The sequence below is a fragment of the Octopus bimaculoides genome, chromosome 26, assembly GCF_046866305.1.
Source record: "Octopus bimaculoides isolate indiv1 chromosome 26, ASM4686630v1, whole genome shotgun sequence".
Taxonomy (NCBI): Eukaryota; Metazoa; Mollusca; class Cephalopoda; order Octopoda; family Octopodidae; genus Octopus; species Octopus bimaculoides.
The window spans coordinates 1,363,959-1,388,144 of NC_142953.1; the positions used below are offsets into that span (position 1 = coordinate 1,363,959).

At 40.4% G+C, this 24,186-nt stretch overlaps 1 protein-coding gene across 19 annotated transcripts in view; it reads left to right on the plus strand.

Annotated features, from left to right (window-relative positions):
* The window catches only part of LOC128247007 (uncharacterized), a 361,520-nt gene that overhangs the window by 230,277 nt on the left and 107,057 nt on the right, over positions 1-24,186 (plus strand). For 2 of the 19 annotated variants that reach the window (XM_089342841.1, XM_089342840.1), the window contains exon 1: positions 9,243-9,954. The exons of the other annotated variants lie outside the window; for them this stretch is intronic. The gene's annotated coding sequence lies outside the window, so the exon portion shown is untranslated. Of the gene's footprint in view, positions 1-9,242; positions 9,955-24,186 lie in introns of those variants that run through there. 19 annotated transcript variants of the gene reach the window in all.

Consider the following 24,186-nt stretch of genomic DNA (forward strand, 5'->3'; position numbering starts at 1 on the left):
CTCTCCATCTCTTTCCATTTCACCTCTGTCTCTTTCTCTTAACCTTCCATTCTCTCTTTGTCATCTTACACACACACACACACACTGTCTCTTTCTCTTTCTCTCTCTCTCTCTCACGTAAACCCGATCCAGTACAGCATTGTAACTGTTTCCACATGAAATTAAAATAATGTCCCACCTCTGAAGGAGTTCGGAATTTAAAAATAAAAAAATAAAAAGAAAAAGATCTTGGAGAGCTGAAGTAGTTTCTGGTGATGACTTCTGGGTCTTTAACCGTTTTTGCCTCTTGGCATAAAACTGGAGAGGATGACATGGTGTGCACGTGAGAAAGAGAGGAGAGGGTGTGGTCGACTGAATTGACCCCAGTACTTGACTGGGGACTTGTATTCTCAACTCGGGGAGGATGAAGGGCAAAGTTGACTTCGGTTGGATTTGAATTCAGAATGTAGGGGATTAAAACTAAAAAGGTTTACGAAGCATTTTACTCTGGTGAAATTAGCGGAGAGTGTTAAAAGGTTGGATGAAAATGTTTCGTGCAGTTTATTGCAGTTCCTCGTGTATCTGAGTTCAAATCCTGCCGCGGTAATGTAGCTTTTGATTTTTGCAAGGTTTGCTAAAATAAAAAAAAAGCAGCAATTGTGCATTTCTGAAATGAGGAATTTTTATATTACGTGTTAATCTGAGTGGCATCCTCACCTTGATCGTTAATTTCCACTACGTTTCGGCTGTGTATGCTCCAGCCTTCTTCAGGTGTCTTCACTGCATCAGCTCAGTGTCCGAGTGATGTTTTAAGGCTTGTAAACCCCCACTCATGCCGTACGTCAGCGTAGGTTAATGCAGTGCAATCACCCAGAGGTTCTGAGTTCAATCTCAACCAAGGCACTAAATTGAATTACAAGACACTTGTAGAAGGCTGGAGCGTACAGTGACCGAAACGTAGTGAAAAGCAGCAAACAAGATGAGGGCATCACTCCAACTAATTGACAATTGACAAGTCCCTTAACCCCTTGAGGGGCGTTGCAGCCATGTAGTGTATCTAGGGCGAGAAATCCTGGCGGAGCCCATCCTTTTTCCAGGCTAAACTCATTTCTACAGCTGAGTGGACCGGAGCAACGTACTGTGACAAATGATGTGGTGATAGGGTTTCTGGATTGAAGATATTTTCTTCCCTTCCTCAGTTTCGGAGACTCTCGATACAAACACACACACACACAAACACGAAACCTTTATGCATAGCTCTGCAAAACTCTGGTGATGCTCAAAACAATATAGAATATTATTCCTATTGAATACGCCCAAAACTTGCGGCGGGATGATCACGGCCGGAACCCTCGATCATTGATCTGCTGGATCACCATTAGTCATTCTTCGTTCCGTCTCTAAACCTACGTAGACTTTTGCATAACCATTTGCTGGCTTTTGTGTGTCTGTGTTCGTCGTGTCACAGCTGGTGCCGCGTCAAGCTTGATGTATGTGATCCATTTACAGCTGTGCGACACACAGACATATAAATGACATGTGAATCGAACTTCGACCTCTTGTCTACAGTACTTGATCGAGCCGAATCAATTAATCGATGAATGTACGTAGAGCAGCAGGAACAGTTTAAAAAAAAATGCTGTTGTTGTTGTTGTTAGGGCAATGGTTTGGCAGAATCGATAAAAGAGCGTCGGTTAGTTTGTTCTGCTGTATTTGTATCGACTGATTATGTTCTGAATTCTAATTCCACCATGGTGAACTTTTATATCTTTCATCCCTCTGAGGTCGATACAATAAAATACTGGAGACAATATAATCGACTTGTCCTTCCTCTCGGCCCTTGTATGTACGTACGTACGTATGTATGTATGAGGTGGTTGCTCAAAAGTTCGTGGCTTTGGGCAAAAGAAAATACAGGAGGACCAGTTAATTACGATTTTATTCAACATGTTTTCTTCTCAGATTCACACACTTATTGCAGCGCTCTAAAATGTTTCCCCATCCTTGGTGTAGACGGTAGAAAACAGTAACACACCACACACACACACACACACACACCACACACACACACACACACACACCACACACACACACAAAAGCCTTTCGTGCTTGTACACACGCAGCGCTCGTGTATATAATAATTTAATACACACGAATAATTTCAGCGGAAATTCTATCAAGCCACAACATGTTTATAAGTTGTCAAGTTACCGCAATCGATCCTTCTGTTGTGTTTGGTGGTGGTGGTGTGGGTGGGTGCATATAATCTCTCACAATTTTCTACACTAGAGTGAAGTGAAAAAAAGTAGGTAGGTGAAGCCATGATAAACGCTGTCATATAAGGACCAAGTGCCGGGTTAAGACCCACAAAGGCCCTAAGCTCTTAAAAAGATTTCGGTGCCCGCAAATACATGTACAGTGATACCTCGCAGTGACCGAGCTCGTATTACGATTTACTCGTTTTACAAATCAATTTTCCCCATTGAAATTAACTAAAATATAATTAATCCGTTCCAGCCCCCTAAAAACCACTCAAAAATAATTTTTTAAGGTTTTGAAACAGAAAAGGTGTAGTTACAAGTAAAATGACAATTATAAAAAAAGAGACCACAAAAGAAATATGTAAACTGGTTTTATTAACTGGATTACCTTAAAGATGGGACGATTTGTGTGCTCGTACTGCGGGGACACACACACACACACACGCATGCACAAGCGACGGGCTTTTTGCGGTTTCCGTCTACCAAATCTACTCACAAGACTTTGGTCGGTCCTAGACTCTGGTAGAAAAAAAAAAAAACTTGCTCACGGTTCCACGCAGTGGGACTGAACCCGGAACTATGTAGTTGTGAAACAAACTTCTTACCACACAGCCAAACATTAAGTGTTAGGGGATCGTTGTGGTTGACTAAGCCCGTTGAAGACGGCGTTCCAGCCTGGCCTTTGCCAAAGGAACGAGAAGTGTTAAGAAGTATATTTATACATGTATACAGTACTGCCTCGCTCTACGAGTTAATTTGCTCCCTGAGATCGCTCTTAAAGCAAAAACTCGTAAAACAGAGCAATAACTTCCCATGGTAGCAATGAATTTTTATGCCGTCATTTTCCTCCGTCGCTGTGTGGATAGATGGTTGTTTAACTTTTGTATATTATAAAATCAATCTCGTAAACCCGGGGTGTCGTAAAGAGATGTATTACTGTATATTTAGTTATTTAATTGCTTCTTCTCAAATTGTGACATTTGTCAAAATTGACACGGTGATCTCCCCACCTGGTGTCGATAAAATAAAGTCCCAGCTACTAATAAAACTATGTTCTCGCGCAAATAGTAACATTGAAGTGACGTTGGAATGACACCTGTCGTCACTTACAACCTTAGAACTTGTGACGGCTGCCTCTAAAACACACACACACACACACACTCGCGCCCGCGCGCACGTTCTACATAACGAGAGAACACTATTTGAACATTGAACCGCCTTTGTTTGTTAATTCCTAACCATCAAATTTACCATAACATCACCACAAACCGTAGCTCGTATCCCCAAGAGGCTGGTTTTATGTGATAGCCGTCTTTATCACCGATATCTGAGATTTCTTTTCTAAACCTTTTTTCCGCTCGAGTCTGTTGACTTGGCTTTTTCTGTTGCTGTGTAAATAGTTACCCTCCTCTCGTTTGTATAGTTTTGCTGGCTTTGCCCACCTCCCACCCGGCCGTCCCCCTGTCCCCCTGCCGCCGTCGCTGCTGCTGCTGCTGTTGCCCGACTTGTTCTTCTGTTCTAGTTAGTATTCCACACCCTACAAAATCTTGTCACCACCCGGAGTCCCTCAGCATAGGTCTTGTTCGCACCAAGCAGCTAAGTGGAGTGTGCACCAGGTTGACCCGATGCTGTTATTTCACCACCAGTCCTGCTCCCCCCCTCCCCCCTCTCTCTCTCTCTCTCAGCACTTGAACACAAAGTCCCTCCCCTCGTTGGTTGTCGGTTCAATTTTCTGTTTTTGTTTGTTTGTGAGCGAGTTCAGCGCGATTTGAGACGCACTGTTACCACCACCACCGTCATTCCGTCATCGTCATCACCGTCATCCCGTCATCATCATCCCAACATCTGTGCTAAACATCTCTTCACGTGTCTGTGTAATATGCTTGTAATGACACTTGGGTGGATATTTAAATTCAGCGACTCTGACTGAGTGGATAGGGTCTCTTATTTCTCTCACTTGTTTCAGTCATTAGACTGCGGCCATGCTGGGGCACCGCCTTGAAGAATTCGTTTTTAGTCGAATGAATCGACTGCAGTTCCTTTTTTTTTTTTTTTTTTTTTGTAAAGCCTGGTACTTATTCTAATGGGTAAACACACCCAACACCATTAATACTTTGAACATAATATTATATGTAGTTCAAAAGACGAAGCCAGGTGAAGGAACAACAAGCAGGTGTAATTAGTTTAGCGCTCGGGAAGGACGGAGAAGTCTTACGTTTCGAGCCTATGCTCTTCGAGAGAAAGGATTAAGTGGTGGGCGGAGAAAAAGCGCGTAGGGTTTAACGGTTCAACATGATGAACACACACACACACACACACACTGTTCAAAGCGTTGATGGATAAATACAGCAGGATATTTGGAAACACCATTTTACTTCTCTTCCCAGGCGTATCGTTCAGTCTTTAATGGAAGACATAGTTATATGCTGTACCGAATTACATCCATCATTCCAGAAGCATGGTCGCGAAACTAGCAGTGGAAAGTGGGTGAGAGAGAGAGAGAGAGATGTCTGTGAAGTTATGGAGCTGTTTTCATGTAAACATCTCCATACCTCATATCTCTCGGAATTCCTATACTTCGATTCCTGTTGCTTCGTTGAAGCAACATCAACAACGACCTGTTCCTTCCACCTTTTTTAAAACAGCAACACACAAATCGAGACAATAGAATAATGTCAACAGTTTAGAAGTCTCGAACAGCATAAGATTGTCGAAAGTTAAATTGTAATTAAACTGTATAATTTAATTGCAGGGTCCGTTATTTGGCCTTTTTGCAATCTGTCAACGTTTGCTTGATGCATTTCTCTGGGTAATTTCTCGTGTTAGTGGCTTCAACTAGAGAAACGTGTGGTCGTTTCCCTTCTAACCTGGCAAACATTTCTGAAACTATTTTTTTTTTCTCTCCCGCCCTCTTTATCTGACGGATTTTTCTCGCGATCCTCCGTTTAACTGCTGCTAAATTTAATAAGTATATATAAAAAAGAAAAAGAATCAGTTGTACGTTATTATATCTGACAAAACTTAATGACAAACTGAAACTTTGCAAATATAAAACAACATGGATACAAGATAAGATCAGACAAAAATTTGTAAGTCCTCGTGTACGCCGTTTTCACGTCAACATCTGACGAATATTTCAGCCATATTCGTTATGTCGGTCGAGTCGTTCAACTGAATTGCAAATTTAGTGCAGTTGCACCTCAATTTACACGGCCCTCGTTTAGTGCAGTTTTTGTAGATTAAAAATTTTTTTTTTAACTTGACATGTCTGTTACCTTTTACTCGTTTCAGTCATTTGACTGCGGCCATGCTGGAGCACGCCTTGAAGAATTTTAGTCGCTCTAGTCGACCTCATTACTTAATTAAAAAAAAAAACAACCTGGTACTTATTCTGTTCGTCTCTTTTGCCGAACCGCTAAGTTACGGGAACGTAAACGCACTAACACCGGTTGTCAAGTGGTGGTGGGGACATACACAGATACAATGACACACATAAATAAATATATGCATACATACAATGGGCTTCTTCCAGTTTCCATCTACCAAATCCATTTACAAGGCTTTCGTCGATTATTGGTCGAATACTGGTTGATTAAATCAACTTCATCCTGGAATGGGTTTAATAGAAAGTGCGAAACGGTTTCAATATAAGCAGAAGGCGGCGAGCGGGCAGAATTGCTAGCCGGCCGGGCACACGGCTTAGCAAGGTTTCGTCAAATACTACCGAGGTCGACTTTGCTTTTCATCCTTTCGGGATCGATAAATTAAGTACCAACTGAAGGCTGGTGGGGTCGATGTAATCGAGGGTAAGTGTTTGGACAGTTTAAAGATACGAAGAAATCAGGATAGTGCCAGTTAAGGCGAAATGGTTGTCTCAGCGTTGTGATGTGACGCGAGCATTTTACATATATGTATGTTTGTATATACAGACATAAATATATTTGTGTGCGTGTATGTATGTATCCCTCTTGTTCAGCTTTACCCTATTCCATAACTTAGTCATACTTCTTTGAATGCAATTTTGATGTATCTTGACCGTCCGGCATGATTTCCATGCGATACAGTTAACCCTTTTTTTTTTTACACGATTTCTTTTGAGTTACCCGTAAAAATATATTTGCTAGTGTGCGCGCACACACATAGACGTGTGTGTGTGTGTGTAAATCGATAGATCAAAATCCATACTTGACACCCCAGGGAAGCACTCGTGACACAAAGTAACTTTTTAGTACTTCTTATTGCAAAGTGGTGTCATTTTCTCAATTTCGTTTTTTTAAATTTTATTTTCTTAGTGTTTCTTTCCTAATTTGATTCCTATAAATATTGTGCAGTATTTTTTTTAAAGATATCATCGATATAACCGGTGATATTATCAATAAAACCAGCGTAGACAGGTAAGGAGAAAAGCTCTCAGCACTTGAGCAGGTGTGACATCGATATTTCGAGATACACACACACATACACACACTCTTCCCCCTCCTCATTTTCAACAAGTGTGAAGTACTTTATTGAATAGTGGCCATCTTAATCATTCACAACTGTGTGTGTGTCAGTGTGTGTATGTGTGTGTATAGGTTGATGCAGGCGTAGCTGTGTGGTAAGAAGATTGCCTCTCAACCATATGGTTCCGGGTTCAGTCCCACTGCGTGGAACATTGAGAAAGTTTTTTCCTACTATAGCCTGAGCCGACCAAAGCCTTGTGAGTGGATTTGGTAGACGGGAACTGAAAGAAGCCCATCGTGTGTGTGTGTATGTATGTGCGTGCATATATATATATATATATATATATATATATATATATATATATATATATATATACATATATATAACTGGACTCCGTTGGTCACGAATGACCATAGGTGCACCTAAGAGGCTCCCCCCTGGGGTACAAGTCTGGGCGGAAAGTTGCCTCACCAGCGAAAGCACAACCTAGGGTTATTTTTATGGAAGACCAGCAGTCGCCCTTGCATACCAGCCCCCCCTCTCTAATCCACCGATGTTATTTCTTTCTTATCCCTGTTCCTTTGTTGAAACAACGAAGACGACGACAACAAGGACATCAGCAACGACCTGTTCCTGGCACCATTGTTAAACCAGCAGGGCAAGTAAAGACAATAGAATATTATCAGCAGTTGAGAAATCTCGAACAGCATAAGATTGTCGAAAGTTAAATTGTCATTAAACTGTATAATTTAATTGCAGGGTCCGCCATTTGGCCTTTTCACAATCTGTCAACGTTTGCTTGATGCATTTCTCTTGATAGGGTGGAGAGGGCCTGTGAGGTGTTGTGCAAGCCTTATTGGGTTTGAAATTTTAGGTTGTGCAATTTCCGTTGAGGAAAACTATCCGATGCCCGTTCAAGTTGGAGGGCTCCAAACGTGGAAACCGCGGACGCAGACTCTGGAGAAACCAACTGCTGGTGCAATGGCCTCATGCACGGGCATTGCTGGCATCTCGCATGATGGTTTCCTCGGTCACGAGTGGACAGCCGCCATCATCGGATGTGTGTGTGTGTGTGTGTGTGTGAATAAAGCTGGTAATCTATCGGACTCTTTTGCCGAGCGGCCAAGTTAATGGGATGCAAACCAACCAACGCCAGTTGTCAAGCGGGTGGTGGGACACACAAAGACATATACACACACATCTCAACGACTGGCTTCTTTCAGTTTCCGTCTACCAAATCCACTTACAAGGCTTTGGTCGGCCTGGGGCTATAGTAGAAAACACTTGCCTGAGGTGCAACGCAGTGGGACTGAACCCGGAACCATGTGGTTGGGAAGCAAGCTTCTTATCATCCTGTCACTCTTGTGCCTATGTATGTATCAATATATATGTATATGCACACGCTCTTCACGCACATACATATAGTACACACACACACATACATGTCTGCACGTAATGTATGTATGCATTTTTATGTTGGTATCCATATCTATATTCATGTGTATATGTACTGTGTGTATGTATGTGCGTGTGTGTGTGTGGTGTACTTAAATGCAGACAGGATAGTATATGCGTATATCGATCAAAGGGAAAAGGAGAAGCATTATTACAGAAACGGTGGATTGAAAGTAATGGATAAAATGAGATCTGTATAAATACAGATATATATTTTAGCTGCATATTTCCAGATACAAACTATTTTCGTCTCACATATATATGTGTGTGTGTGCGTGTGTGTGTCTCCTATTACAGCTGCTGGTAGAATCCCTTATCATGCACACACACGAACGTGGATATAGATATATACACATGCTGTGATGTCTACGTAGACATCCTTCTTTTATACCTTGTTATTACACACACAGACGCACGCAAGCGCGCGTGTGTGTGTAATAATACATGTATACAGCGGAGAGATAGACATACATGTATGCATACAGCCACTGTATGTATGTATGTCTATATATCTATTCCCTTTTCCTCTACATTTTGAACAAGATGCTTACGTCGTTGCATTTCTTGATTATCGATTTTCGGTGAAGTTGCACTGCATATACATATATATATATATATATATGTGTGTATGTGTAAATGCTTATATTAAATTCAACAGCCTCCTTTTTTTCCATGTGCTGGGAGGGGTGGTGGTGGACGATAGAAAGACAGGAATAGAGAAAGATATATATATATATATATATATATAGGGGGAGAGACTGATAGATTAAGCGATTGATTTTGTGGGTGAACAAATGAGAAATAATGTGTGTGTGTGCGCGTATATATATATAAATGAGAGATTTCGATTGATTGATTTTTGTGGGTGATTGAACGAGCGATATGTATATACATGTGTGTGTGTGCATACACACAATTATATATAACGAGAGAGATGAATGAATGAACGATGGCCAGAGAGAGAGTGAGTAAAAGTGTTAAAGTGCTCGATCTCTCACTCTCTCTCTCTCTCTCCACTGCAGTGAGTGTGACTCTCTTGTTAGGTGGATGTCAAGTAAAGTGAAAACAGCAGCCGTGAAAGCAACCAATCAACGGCCTTGTAACATAGTTGTACTCGGCGTACACACCAACATGGCCGTGTCCAGCTCTCGCTGCCGCGAAACGATGACGATCACTTGAAACTTATTCCCATTTTTTATTTCCCCCCTGTTTTCTTTTTTTTTTTTTGGTTAATATAACGATCGTATATTATTATGATCGTTGTTACATGATGCGATTCGATCTTCACTCTCGCCGGCGAATAACCCATCCCGTGAGCGCAGACTTTTATTTGTGTATCCCTTGATTTAACAACAAAAGGCGAAACAAGGGGGGAGACGGAAGAGGAAACCGCACAGAAAAAAAAAAGAGAAAAAAGGAAATATGTAAAAAAGGAAAGAAAAAAAAGAAAGAAGTAAGACTGCATGGCTGGTTGCTAAGTCAGCATGATTATACCTCCTTCTTCGGTAACTACAACGATGATGATGATGATGATGGTCAGATATGATCCGATCTCGATCCGGAATGAGATTTTTTACCTCAAGTGAAGAGACACAAAAAGTAATCATATCTACGTATATATACACACAAGATCCTTCGGAAAAATATATATAGACACACACGAATATAATATAATATATATATACACACGCACACACAGAAAAAACAAAACAGTGCTACCGATTATTATTTCATTTGTGTTGAACAACCCCCCAAAATCGAGCAAGTTTATCATATTGCTCTTTAACCCAGCGACTATGATTCACTACTACACATAGTACGTATGTCTATTATGTATCTATATATCTGTCTATAATGTGTGTTCCGTATTATTACTTCTTCTTGATCATTCATTCATTATTATTATTATTAGGATTATGATTGTTGTATTATTGCGCTATCACGTCTTGTTTTCAAGAAGTGTCGTTTACAGTTGAGATATGCTTGCAAACCTGGATGGACTCTCTCTCTCTCTACATATATGTACACCATCATCCATCATATATATATATATATATATATATATATATATATATATATATATATATATATATATATATATATGTGTGTATGTGTGTGTGTGTGTGTGTGTGTATATAATATAATACGCCAGTGCTCTTTGTTTTTCAGTCTCTCCATCTCTCTGTCAATCTTTCTCTCTCTCTCTCTCTTCCTGTCTTTCTTTCTATCTTTCACATACCCTCTGTCTCTCTCTATATATTTCTTTTTCTCTCTCTCAGTTGTTTTTGGTCTATTTTCTCTTTCTTGTGTTGTCTCTTTAAAGTGGCGGACGTCAACTGTTTTTTTTTCTCTTTTCTTTTGAAGATGCCTTTAAAAGATAATCTTATAATCAAGAAACTGTCCTGTCCCCTTTGCGTGTCTCTACGCATAGCAGCTGTGGCGTAAATATAGATAAGTTTGTGTATACACACACACACACACACAAAACCGTACGTAAAGGATCGGAGTTATATCTACCATTTCATTGTCATAAGAAGATATCGCTTTATATATATGTATCTGTAAATACATATATATGTATATACAGATACACTTGCACACATACATACATGCATATACACATGATAGATATGCGTTACCTATTTGCCTGCTGCGTATATTGTATGTCTTCTAGGTTGGCGAGTTCATTATAGAACTCTCCCCCCTTCTAATTTCCATATATTATATACATATCTATATATACAGTGTGTGTGTGTGTATGTATTTATTCTATGTAGATATATGTGTGTGTGTATGTTTAATATATGTAATATTGGAAGGAAGCAGAAACTATCCACGCCTCTTTAAATATCCCCTCGTTACGAACCCCATACTTTTTATGCCTTTGCCGCTTAGAATTTTATTGCCTCTTCTTCCGTTTCCCCTAGTTTCACCACCAACATAGCTTGCTGTCTTGTCAGGCCATAGTTGTTAGCTTCCTATATATAATACCTACTATATATATATATATACATATATAATTTTGTAATGTATGTATGTCTATATGTGGGTTAAACTATATGTGTGTGTTCATTGTAAACATACATGCAGTTATACACACACACACACACACGCACGTTGACCTGGATGAACCGGGTTGATCGGCCTCTTGTCTGCCATTCAATCCCTTTGCACTCCTCCGGCTGCCTTTGGTACCATCAAGCACTCTTCATTCATTTTACATCACCCCCTCCCCTCTTCCTCCCCGACGTGAATATAAGCCTCAAGCTCTCATGGTGTATGTAGATGCCTCCTTTAACCGATATTATAAAGACGGTAGCTTGTATGTCTACATACATGTATTTGTGTACGAATATGTCTACACACACATGCATGTGCGTATGAGCATATATACACTGTCTTCTCGGCTGTAGCTGCTTACAGCCATAGCCACTGCTGTCTGTGTGTCGGATATAGATAAATACATACATATATGTGTGTGTGTGTATCGGTGGGGATACAGGAGTAAATAGTTCAGCTGCTTTGTGGCTTTCAAGGGTATGCTTTTCCTTACTGATGCTGTAAGTTGTGTGTATGTATGTGTATATATAAATAAATAAATGTCTGCGTGAAAGACAGGTATGTGATACTGTCGCACCTGCAACTAAAGCTATGCCACAGTAACACACACACCCATATATATATATATACACATACATATGCGTACTCACACGAACTACCCCCCCCCCTCATTCATCCGTTATTCACCGTCGTTCTTCCGTCCGTCCACTCTTTCTTCTTCGTCTTCGCTTCTGCTGGTCACCAAATGCCCTTGGGGAAAGACATGAACACCACATCTTCCCATCGCCTCCAGCTCTGACATAAATACAAGAAGCCATTACTGTTGTTCTTTATCAATTTCCCTCCACCGGATTCATTTACATACACTCATTATTATTATTATTATTATTATTATTATTATTGATGTTGTTGTTGTTGTCCATTAAGTCGGAATCGAGGCCTAAACTGCCATTGCTTGCCGGACTTAAATTCTTTCTTATCTTTCTGCCTTATCGTCTTGTCTTTTATTTCTTATTTCTTCCCGTCGTTCTTTTTTCGCTGTCAGTTGACCTTAAAATTAAATGGGGGGAAAAAAACTATTGCCATTGTTACTAAATCTCTCTGGATCTTGAGTAGTATATTAAATGCTTGTGGTCTCTCGTTCTCCCCCTTAGCTTCATATCTGTGTGTTTGGTGTGTACGCAGCCAAAGATGTATATTTGAGTTGCGAAGGGGTGAGGTAGTTTGAGTATTCCGCTGTGGTGGTGAGATTTACTCTCTCCATTGTAACTCTGAGTTTTGTAAATATTGCTGATCACGTGATGGTTACGTGATGAATGGCACTCGCAGAACTCGGGGAACTCAGACGCTAATTTTAGCTCCACACACACACACACACGCAATATATATACTCGCGTTTGCAATATTGTGTGTCTGTGTGTGTTTTAATTCCCCATTATCCACACAGACTCCACTGTTTGTTAATCCCCTTGAGATCACTGCTGCTTTCCCACCTCCGCCACCACCATCCTCGTAAATGGATGCTAACTCCACTTTAGCACGAGTTGTTTTCTTGTCGACTTCAAATGATAGACCAGGGAGAAACCATATATGTGTGTGTGTGTGTGTGTGTGTGTATTTCCGTCTCCCTCAACATTATTTGGGTTGCGTCCCTTTACGTCCTAAGCGCCCGTCCCCCTCCTCGTTATTTGTCCTTCTGGAGTTCAACGAAATAAGTACGACCGACCCAGTCGAGTACCGGGGTAGATTTAATATTTCTGTTATATGTTCCTAGATGGGAATGGAATTATAATAGAAAAGACTAGCGTCTTTGATTCTTCTGGGGGTTAATTTAATATTCTTCTTATAGAACATCCCAGATGTGAACAGATAAAAGATTCTGTCCCTCAAAACATTCGACTTAGAAACCCTTATTACTGTCACGTGATTATAGTTTGATATCAGTAGTGTTTGGGGGAAAGCCATGAACATCACAGCTTTTCTAACTTAATGACTATGATGCCAATTAGTGTTGGTAATTTCAGTTCATCATTCTATACTAATTAACAAAGTTTATTTACTTTTAGTTGTAATTACTGCTTTTACATGTGGCAGTTACCACTTGGTGTATCCTGTCACACCCAACCAGCAAAACCTGAAGCCCCTGTCTAATAATGGTGCTGACCAAAGTTTCTGTGGGATCACTTCAATGGATAAAAATGTTGGCCAGCTCTCCTTCAGATTGTATCTTGTATATAACAAGAACCAAGTTCATCGTCATCGCCATCATTTAACGTCTGTTTTCCATGCTGGCATGAGTTGGATGATTTCACAGGAGCTGGTAAGGCCAGGAGCTACAGCGGGTTCCATTGTCTTTTTTGGCTTGGTTTCTACTGCTGGATGCTCTTCTTAACACCAACCACTTTACACAGAGGACCGAGTGCTTCTTATGTGGGAATGGCATCAAGAGGGTCACATTCTTTATTATTTTCAAGACTAATTGAAACAAAAACTGTATTTCAAAAGAAACACAGTCAATGAGAGAGTTAACCTGGTAGGTAGGGGTGGGAAGAGGTCTAAAGAACACCACCACCACCACCACCATTACTTTATGGTCCGCTTTTTCATACTTGCATGATGTCAGACAATTTATCGAGGCAGATTTTCTATGGCCAGATGTGTTTGTCACTGAAGACTGGAAGCAGACAACATCACTTTTTATGATGGTGATGTTTGTTTACAACTGTCTAGTGATGTTGTGACAAGCTTACACACACATCACACAAGTAAATATCAAAGATGATTCCAATTTTTAGAATAGCAAGACATTCCATTCCATCATCCGCGATTGGTACTGTTTTATTAACCTCTGAAAGGATGAAAGGGCAAAGTAGGCCTTGGTGGGGTTTGAGCTCTGTACACAGAGCGTCTGGTACTCCATCAGTTACAACAAGTGTTCCATTTGATTTAATCAATGGAACAGCCTGCTCATGAATGGAGTAACGCATAGTAAAGTGTCTCGCTCAAGGGCACAACCCTCTGCCAGGAACTTGTGATCTTGAGCTGAATACCCTTAGCCACTAAGGAGACACTTCCACTGCATAAAACATCAGAAACCACAGACACGACAGAGCATTCTAGCCAGCAGTTTTGCCTTTTGATGATGTTAAATTTATGATTAGTCATGAAGCTTCATCATTTAGCAGCCATCCAACCTATGCTGGCATGGGTTGGATGGTTTGACAGGAGCTGCCAGGGCTGGAGAGAGCTACACTGTCTGCTTTGGGACACTTTCTACAGCTGTGTGCGCTTTCTAGCACCAACCACTTTACAGAGTGGACTAAATGCTTTTTACGTGGCACTAGCACCGTTAAGGTCTGTTTTGGCATGGTTTTCACAGCCTGTTGCTCATCCTAATGCTAACCACGTTACAAAATGGACTGGGTGCTATTTACGTGGCACCAGCACCAGTGAGGTCTGTTTTGGCACAGCAATTTGGGGGCTGGGGAGAAGATGTGTCGGTTCCATCAATCCTGGTGCACAGCTGGTACTTATCTCATTGACCCTGAAAGGAGAACAGGCAAAGTTGACCCCAGCAGTATTTGAACTCAAGAATATAAGATCTTACAAAACACCACCAAGCATTTTTTCCCCCCAGTGTGTTAATGATTCTGCCAGGTTGTTGTTTTGTCTCTGCCATTTAGTTTTGGTTCCAAATTTTGGCACAAGGCCAGCAATTGCAGGATTGGGGTAAGTTAGTTCCATCAACCCCAGTGCTCAGGTGGTATCAACCGCAAATGGATGAAAGGCAAAGTCAACCTCAGTGGAATTTGAACTCGGCACATTAGGATGGATGAAATGCCACTAAACATTTTGCCCAGCATGCTAACAGTTCCGCCAAGTCACCACTTTCCTCCTTGGTTGTATTACCTTTAGCAAAACATATTTTAGGGGTGGATATGAAATGTGTATTTTTTGGTGTTTGGACAACCCTATTTGTGCTGGTGTCACAACAGCTCCACTTGGAGGGATTAGTGATGGAGCAGAAGGAGGAGGAAGGGTAAGAGGATATCTTTAATCCTACCACACCAAGGACCTGACAACCTCTTTGGTGATGCTCCTGAAAATGCTTTCAGGAAACACTGCAAGCTGTAGTCATTAGCAACCAACTGGAGGAAGTGTAGGATTGAGGGGTTGTTTTCATTTTGACAGGACCAACCTCTCTAGTGACGGACCATGAGAAATTGCAGCCAGTACATTCTGTAAAGAGTGGAGGCACATGGCTGAGTGGTTAAGGTGTTGAGCTTGTGAGAGTAAGATTGAAGTTTCGATTCTTGGATCAGGCGATGCATTGTGTTCTTGAGCAAAACACTTTATTTCATATTGCTCCAGTCCACTCAGCCAGTGAAAATGAATATTCCTGCGATGGACCAGTGTCCCGTCCAGGAAAAACTGGGAAATCAGCCCTTTGCCTCTTAAGGAGTTGTGTAGAATAATCATCCAACTACACACTGTATCCAGACACGAAGTTGGTTGACTTTGCTTTTCATCCTTTTGGGGTCAATTAAAATAAGTACCAGTTATGCACTGGGGTCGATGTAATCAACTTAATCCTTTTGTCTGATTTTTTTTTTTTGTCCGCTCTATGTTTGGCCCCTTGTGGGCAATAATGAAATAAATATATACATATATTAAATATTCTACCTGCTTTATCCAGCCCCTCACACCTTCCCTACAGTGTTATTCTCAAAACAGTCACATCATTGAAATCTCAAAGCTATGAGATTAATTACATGATTAATTGAAAACAGTGGGAATAAATAAGCTTTGCATCTGACAGAGTAATTTGACTGCTGAAGGGTGGAAGATTTTGGAATAGAATTTCTGAATATTGTTGGGCTCCAGGTCTTTGGTGATTGACCATTCCAAACGGTTCTGCACCCGTGGACTGCAATATACAGCCTGGTACCCCCCCCCCCCCCTCCCACTAAAAGATGCTGTGGTGTGCTTTGGAGAGTCAAGCAACTGCATCAAGACTCTCCTGTTTGCTTGTAAAGTAGCAGTGGTCATGAGAGATCCTAATGTCCACCCAGCAAAGTGTTGGATCTCCTTGGTGAGTGGATGCTTGCCATCACCCATCTGCTGGTCACTGCCCTCACCCAGGAGATCTAACTCTCTCTCTCTCTCTCTCTCTCTCTCTCTCCCCCCCTCTCTCTCTCGTTCACTGCCAGTGCCATAATATCCTTTAGTGGAAATTCAATATTTCTGTGTGGATATTTGTCATATTTGATTGCTTGTTGACGTCTGTTACAGCTTTGTATTGATTGTTAGATTGTTAGAGATGGCTTGCTAGTCTTTCTTTTATCCCTGATTGATCTCAAATTATAGCGTTCAACTGGCCCACCCTGCCCAACCACCACCACTACTACTACCACCAACATCGCCTCCGCAACCTCCTCCCCCTCTCTGTTGTTGCAACTTTCTAAACTGAATTAATCAAATGTTAGCTTGGAATCAACAGCGGGCTAAGCTACTAAAGTTATATTCCCATTTATATTAGTGTGTGTGTGTGTATTGATGTATGTAGGATTGATAAAAGAAATTGCATGAATGGTGGTTTTGAAAACATATTTTTATATTTTATTGACAGCTGTTTGTGTGTGTGTGTGTGTATATATATATATAAACACATACATACACAGATGTGTGTGTGTGTGTGTGTGTGTGTGCTTGCATGTTTTGTTTTTGTTTTCTAATCTAATGTGGATAGTCCTGTATCTTTTACTTGTGTCGGTCATTGGATTGTGGCCATGCTGGGGCACCGTCTTGAAGAGTTTCTGGTGAAATGAATCGACTCTAGTACCTTCTTTTTTTTAAAGTCTGGTACTTACCCTATCGGTGTCTTTTGTTGAACTGCTAAGTTACAGGGATGTAAACACACCAACACTGGTTGTCAAGCAGTGGTGGAGGACAAATGCAGGCACATATATTATGTCGTATATATGTGTGTGTGTGTGTGTGTATATGTGTGTGTGTGTATATAAACGGGCTTCTTTCAGCTTCCATCTACCAAATCCTTTCACAATGCTGTGGTTGGGAACCAGAACCATGTGGGTGCTTAAGAACACAATGCTGTGGTTGGGAACCAGAACCATGTGGGTGCTCAAGAACACAATGCGTTCTCTGGTCCAGGAATTGAAGCCACAATCTTACGATCATGGGTCCAACACCCTAACCACTAAAAGGTGTACAGTTGCTTAATATGAGTAGAATATTCTTTCTGCTTCTCTGTTTCTTTTGTAAACCTTCAAAAGTCAAGGAAGGGACCTGCCGGAGATGCCTAGTTCATTGGAAGCCCTCTTTTTTGGTTTCTGGGGACTTGTAAGCGAATGCTTTAAACCGAGCAGCTGTCTGCCTACTTTTGTCCATCCTTGTCTATGTTATGCATACATTATATGCAGGAGAGATCAATTTTGTTGCTGTGTTAACCTAGTAAGTTGTAGGTCTCTGTGTCATGAGTTTGATCAATGTACAGCCATTGGATTGTTTGTACAGAGACACTTGTTGTTTTGTTAATGTTTAGAGAGGTTAAACTCTTATTTTATTGCAATGGTGATAAAATGTAGTGAAATCTTCGGCTTTTATATTCCATGTTCAGAACATAATAGAAACAAATCAATGTAGAATCAGCGTCGTTGTTGTTATTATGATGAGATTAGTAGAACAAAGTAAATTCTTAGACAACGGTGTGGCTGTGTGGTAAGAAGTTTGCTTCTCAACTGCAGGGTTCCAGGTTCAGTCCTGTTGTGGGACTTTGGATGAGTGTTCAGATTTTGTGAGTGAATTTGATTGATGGAATCTGAAAAAAGACCATCACACACACATGCACACACTCAGCAGATTATTGAATGTTGTCACACACCACTGGTCACAGTGCGCTTCCTCACATTGTTATAGCTTTTGAATGAGATGCCACCCTGCTGGGTAGGAAAGAGGGCAGGGTGACTCGTTTACGGTTGAGTGGCCCGGAGCAACACCAAACAGTCTTTTTGCTCACAGACACAATGCAACACTAGTCCAGGAATTGAAACCACGATCCCACAGTCATGAACGCTACACTCTAACCACTAAGCTACGTGTCTCCACAATTAGTTATTATATTTGACTTAATTAAAACATGACAGTTTATTTTTGATTATCGTTTGATCACCGAGTAACAAACGACCATCCCCCTGCAAAATGATTTTATACACTGAAGCATGTCGCTAATTAATTTGTTTTCTACAGTTGGTTTCAAAATATGTATTAAATTTCTCTATTTTTTTTTTTTATATTCTGCAGATTGTAATTAATTAATTTTTTAATTTTTTTTTATTTTTCACACTTGTAACCCCTATCAACTGCTAATGATTTCAGTTTTGTTTCTTTTCGTCGTTAGTGAAATATTAAAGCCGGAACATGATTTGGTTTTAAATCAATTTATGAAAAACATGACTTGATTTAAATCAATTTAAAATTCTTCAAAAACTGATAATAATTAGTGTTGTTATAATTAAATTGTAATTTTGGTTAATTTCTTACTGTTATATCTCCCTCCTCGCAAAATGAGACAGTTAACATCATTTTATTAAGAAAAACCCTAGCATAGATTATCATCATCATTATTATTGTTATTATTAAGTCGGCAAGCTGACAGAATTGTTAGCATGCTGGGCGAAATGCTTTGTGGTATTTTACCTGTGACTATGTTCAAAGTTCAAATTCCGCCGAGGTTAACTTTGCCTTTCATCCTTTTGGAGTTGATAAATTAAGTACCCGTGAAACACTGGGGTTGATGTAATCAACTAGACCCCTCCCCCAAAATTTCAGGCCTTGTGCCTTTAGTAGGAAGGATTATTATTATTTTGGTTTGGCTCAGGTTCGGTCTTATTCCTGGCAGCAGTTATGTGGGGGGGGGGGGGGGGCAGGGTACTACCTGTGACCTCATTTCCAGATCTTTGTATTTTGAAAGTTTCTCCATTTCTTTTAGAGAAACATTGTCATCTGTTGGTATTGATACATCGATTAGAAAACATTTTTTTCTTTCATTATTATTATTATTATTATCTATTGATATTATAACAGCTAACATGGTTCCAGGTTCAGTCCCACTGTGTGGCACCTCGGGCAAGTATCTTAGCCTCAGGTCAACCAAAGCCTTGTGAGTGGATTCAGTCCATGCAAACTGAAAGAAGCCTGCCGTGTGTCCCCACCCCCGCTACTGCGGGTCAGCAGTTCAGCAAAAGTGACTGATAGAATAAGTACAAGGCTTAAAAATAAAACATAATTACCACAGTTAAATTTGTTTAGCTAAAAATCCTTCAAACAATGCCCCAGCATGGCCGCAGTCTAATGGCTGAAACAAAAAGATATGAGATATGATAAGCTTTGGGTGTATATCATTACTATTTTGCTTCCAGCCCTCATCATCAGCAATCACAATCTCTCTGCAGCCTGTATTTGCTCTGTCAGTTTTGCTATTAACCTGTTGAACGGTGAAAACCTGGAGAGCCATTGAAGTTGGAATCTCCAACCAAACAATGCTTCAGATCTGATAACTGACTGTTGAATGCTTGTAACTTGGCTATCATCATCTCCCTGTCTATTCAGGTGGTTACTAGCTCTTCTCTCCTCTTTCTGATGCTAATTTCCGTGGCATCATTCCATTAAAACACCTGCCCACTTCTTAGGAATGGGTCAGGGATTTACTAGAGACCACATTCTTATGCTTGCTTTGTGTGTGTGTGTGGCTGTGTGGAGGTGCAGGTGTGGCTCTGTGTTAAGAAGCTTGCTTCCCAACCACATGGTTCTGAGTTCAGTCTCACTGAGTGGCACCTTGGGCAAGTGTCTTCTACTACAGCCTTTAGCCAACCAAGGCCTTGTGAATGGATTTGATAGATGGAAACTGAAAGAAGCCTGCTGTGTGTATGTATATATGTGTATGCGTGTGCACGTGTGTATGTGTGTATTTTTATGTATATAGAAATGTGTATATATGTATGTGTGTATCTGTTTGTCCCCCCCCCCATCACTTGACAACTGATGCTGGTGTATTTATGTCCCCAACTTCACAACTGCCCAGTATTTCTGCTGCTATGTCTAGCACATTGGAATAACCACATAGATGCTTCTTCCGTGTTGGTTTGTCTGTTTTAAGTGGAGTTGAGTGAGGCTGTATGCTGACCCTGTAATTCGAGATGGATGTAAAGTGTTTAAATAGCAGCGTATTTCATCGATTGAATAAACAAGAGGAAAATGGAGGAGAACTTCTAAAATTATCTTTTCTAATTGATAGGGTGTGGAGTGGAGTAATTAGGTTTTAATTGCTTTTTATGTTTGCTTATTTCTGCTGCCATGTTTCATTGTTGTCTTCATATTCCTTCAGTCTGTCGACTATATTAAAACCATCTTTGGGCTTCGTATTGCATCTCTGCATATTTTCACATCATCATCACGTAACGAAACCGATGCGATTCCAGTTGTTAACGAAGAATATAATGGTTTTCATAAATCAATCGCCAGTCATCCCTGACGCCTACTTCACGACTAATTAATGACTAACAAACTGATAAACTTGTGGGTGGTGCCAATTAGGAGAGAATGTTGGCTTCATCGACCAAAATTTCAAACATTAGCATCGCTTAGTCGTTATTAAATTAAATAATAGATCACCATGGCCCCAAACCAAGAGTTGATTCTTGAACACTTTCAATCAAATTATCTGCAAAACTATATTTTATACACTGCCACCACCACCACCACCACCACTACTTTACTTCTGCTCTTTTTTTTTTTATTATTTTTAAATATCAGTAACAATTATTTAGACTTGATGGCTGTGTGTTTCGCTTTTCAAAATTTTCCATGATTGTTGAAGAATTTTTTTTCCAACCGAAATGTTTGAAACAATTCTAAGCAGCAGCAGCAGCAGCCTGGCTCTCTGGCAGAAGCTCTTCATGGTGATTATTATTGTTATTATTAGTGTTGTTGTTGTTGTTGTGTATGTGTACTGCTGATATCATTGGAAAGCTGTGCAAATTCTCCAATCGTGTGTATATTTATTTAAGACGAGGAGGAGGAGGAAGGAGATGGTGGCTTGGTGTTCATGTTTGTGGTGGTGGTGGTGGTGGTGGTGGTGGTGGTGATGGTAGTGGTTGTAATGATGATGGTGGCGGTGGTGATGGAGGAAGTTTGATGACTGAGTGTTGTCTTCTAGCAGAACTGATATTTCTCCTTAAAGAAGGAAGAAATGGGTTTTTTTTCTTTTGGTTTTTTTAAAAATATATTCTTCATATATCTACATATCCATTTTCTAATGTTTGGTTGAGGTTGATTATTTTCTACCAAATTATTGGATGAAAGAATCTTGCATCCAAAGTGTGCAACATCACTGCTGCTGCCGCCACCAACACCACCAGTGTGTGTGTGTGTGTGTGTGTATTTGTATGTATGTGTGGGTGCTTCTGTTTGTCTCTCCATCACCGTTTGACAACCAGTGTTGGTGTGTTTACATTCCTGTAACTTAATGGTTTGGCAAGAGAGATCAATTGAATAAGTACTGGTCTTATAAGTCCTGGGGTTGGTTTTTTTTTTCGACTAAAACTCTTAAGTGGCTGCTGTGAAATGAGGGAAACAAAGACCCCCCCCCCCAAAAAAAAAGCAAAGAATTTCAATAAGTTTTCCAATCAGTCAGAGCTAACTTAGACATCAAAGTAACAATATAATTCCATTTCAAAGGACACCGCCACCCGCCACCCCTCATATCAATTACATCCTCAAGTTACGTTGACTACGAAAGCAAAGGTTATACACGACATCCTGTTATATAACCCAAGCGCAGCTACCAACGACCGACCGACCACCGGTGCCCTTGCTGGCAAGCAATAAATAAATTAAAACCTCGCTGGTTATCAATCTGCCTTTTCGGTAAGCTGACAACATCTGTTTTATGTAACCTGAGAACCGAAATATCGTTTTGTTAATCGCATTGGCCCTTATTTACTGGTGCTGCATATGTTGTTATTTATATCCACTGCAATGCAAATGAAAAAGAACTAGGCTGCCACCACAGCCATCGCTGCTGTCTTCGTCGCTGCCGCCATCAAGGAATGCTCGTTGTGCTTCTATGTTGAATCTTCACCCGATAGATCACCGTTCTAATATATCATGCGTAAGTGAAGGAGACAGGTCAGCTTCTCATGAAAGCCACAGTAATGAGTGTCAGCTATGTTTTAGTCGGATGATAATATCGATAAGTCAACGGGGCATTTTGGTTGGCAGCACTGGCAGTCGGGAGTTGGGGGCAGGGGGGAGTCTGTCTCGAAAGACAACAACACAATAAAAACATCCCCTCCCTAAACCAGCATTGAACCACTCGTTCTGCTGTTAGCATGGTACAACCTACCAATTAGTCAAAAGATGATGATTATATATATATATATATATATATATATATATATATATAATATCATCAGTGTTGCTTTATTGATTATACGCTATATTGGTTTAACGAGGGGTGGGGGGTGGTACTGGTAGGGGTTAGTCATTAAAAATCACTAATCGTTTTCTGCATAATGTTGTAATTATTGTTACACTGTTCCCATCCACCTCCGCCAAACGAGTTCGCCATGGTGTTTCCGATATGGAAATGTGGACAGACTTAGCTAACATTCACACCCGAGACTTTTTCTCTGCATGACAGATAATCGTCCCCTCTACAACAACAAAAAAAAAGTAAGGCTTTGTTGCCAGTCAGGTGAAAGAAGCAACCCTCCAACAGATCCCCTTTTGAACCTTTTGTAGCAGAAACATTCAGTGTTTTATAATGTTTCACAGTAGTTTCCCAATGACATAGTCTTCAGCAGTATAAAAGTGCTTATAAATCTCTCTCTCTCTCTCTCTCCCACCCAGTTCAATCATCATCACTGTCGTCATCTACTACAATCCACAAAATATTTTAATTTTTCTTTTTTTATACAATTCCTAGTAATATGATTTTATAAAATGCAGGAGTGGCTGTGTGGTAAGAAGCTTGCTTCCCAACCACATGGTTCCAGGTTCAGTCCCATTGCATGGGCACCTTGGGCAAATGTCTTCTACTATAGTGTCAAGCCAACTAAAGCTTTATGCATGGATCTGATAGCAAAGCAATGATGACATCCTCAACAAGTGTGGGAGTCAGGAAGGGCATCCAGCTGCAAAATACTTCAGCAATATGTTTTGTCCAACCTATGCCAGAATGAGAAAATTGGATGCAAAACCAGTGGTGGTGGTGGCAGCACTATAAGCCTGCAGTGTGTGGTTCATTTCTTTGAGGAGATGTTAGAGAATGTAGCGAGACGTATTTTATGGTTCCCTTGTGCTAACTGGTCGTCAACGGTGATGTTTTAATGTAACAAGCTCGTGTACGTGTCAATACAAATCTTTCCTCCCCTCTGCTTGATAAAAACATAACCAGATACCCTCGTTACTTGTAATGTAAGCTAATAAGATTTTTCTACTGGCAGCATTAACAATTTACTCCAAGACAGTCGCTGCTGCAATCAGGAATAATCCTTTTGAGAATTGGGCTGGAAGATCGTCTTACAGATTCCAAGTGTGTGTATGCACATCCATAGATATGTTGTGTGTATGTTTATATGTATATATGTGTGTATATATGCATGCATATTATATGTGTGTATATATAGGCATGCATATATATATATGAATATATTACAAATGCATATATACATATATATATATTCATGTGTGTATGCACGTGCGTGTGTGTGTGTGTGTTGATGTGTGCCCACCGAATTCTTTCAGACTCATGAACCCCATTCTTTGATTAGCTGCTAATTACTTCAGGAAGGAGCTATTTGCTGCTTCTCTTGCTGTGTGATCCATGTGTTAAAAAGCTAACTTTTCACTGATGTTTGCCTTGTGTTGCTTCTCAACTCCTTGTGGTTTCGCTCTCTCTGTTAATTAA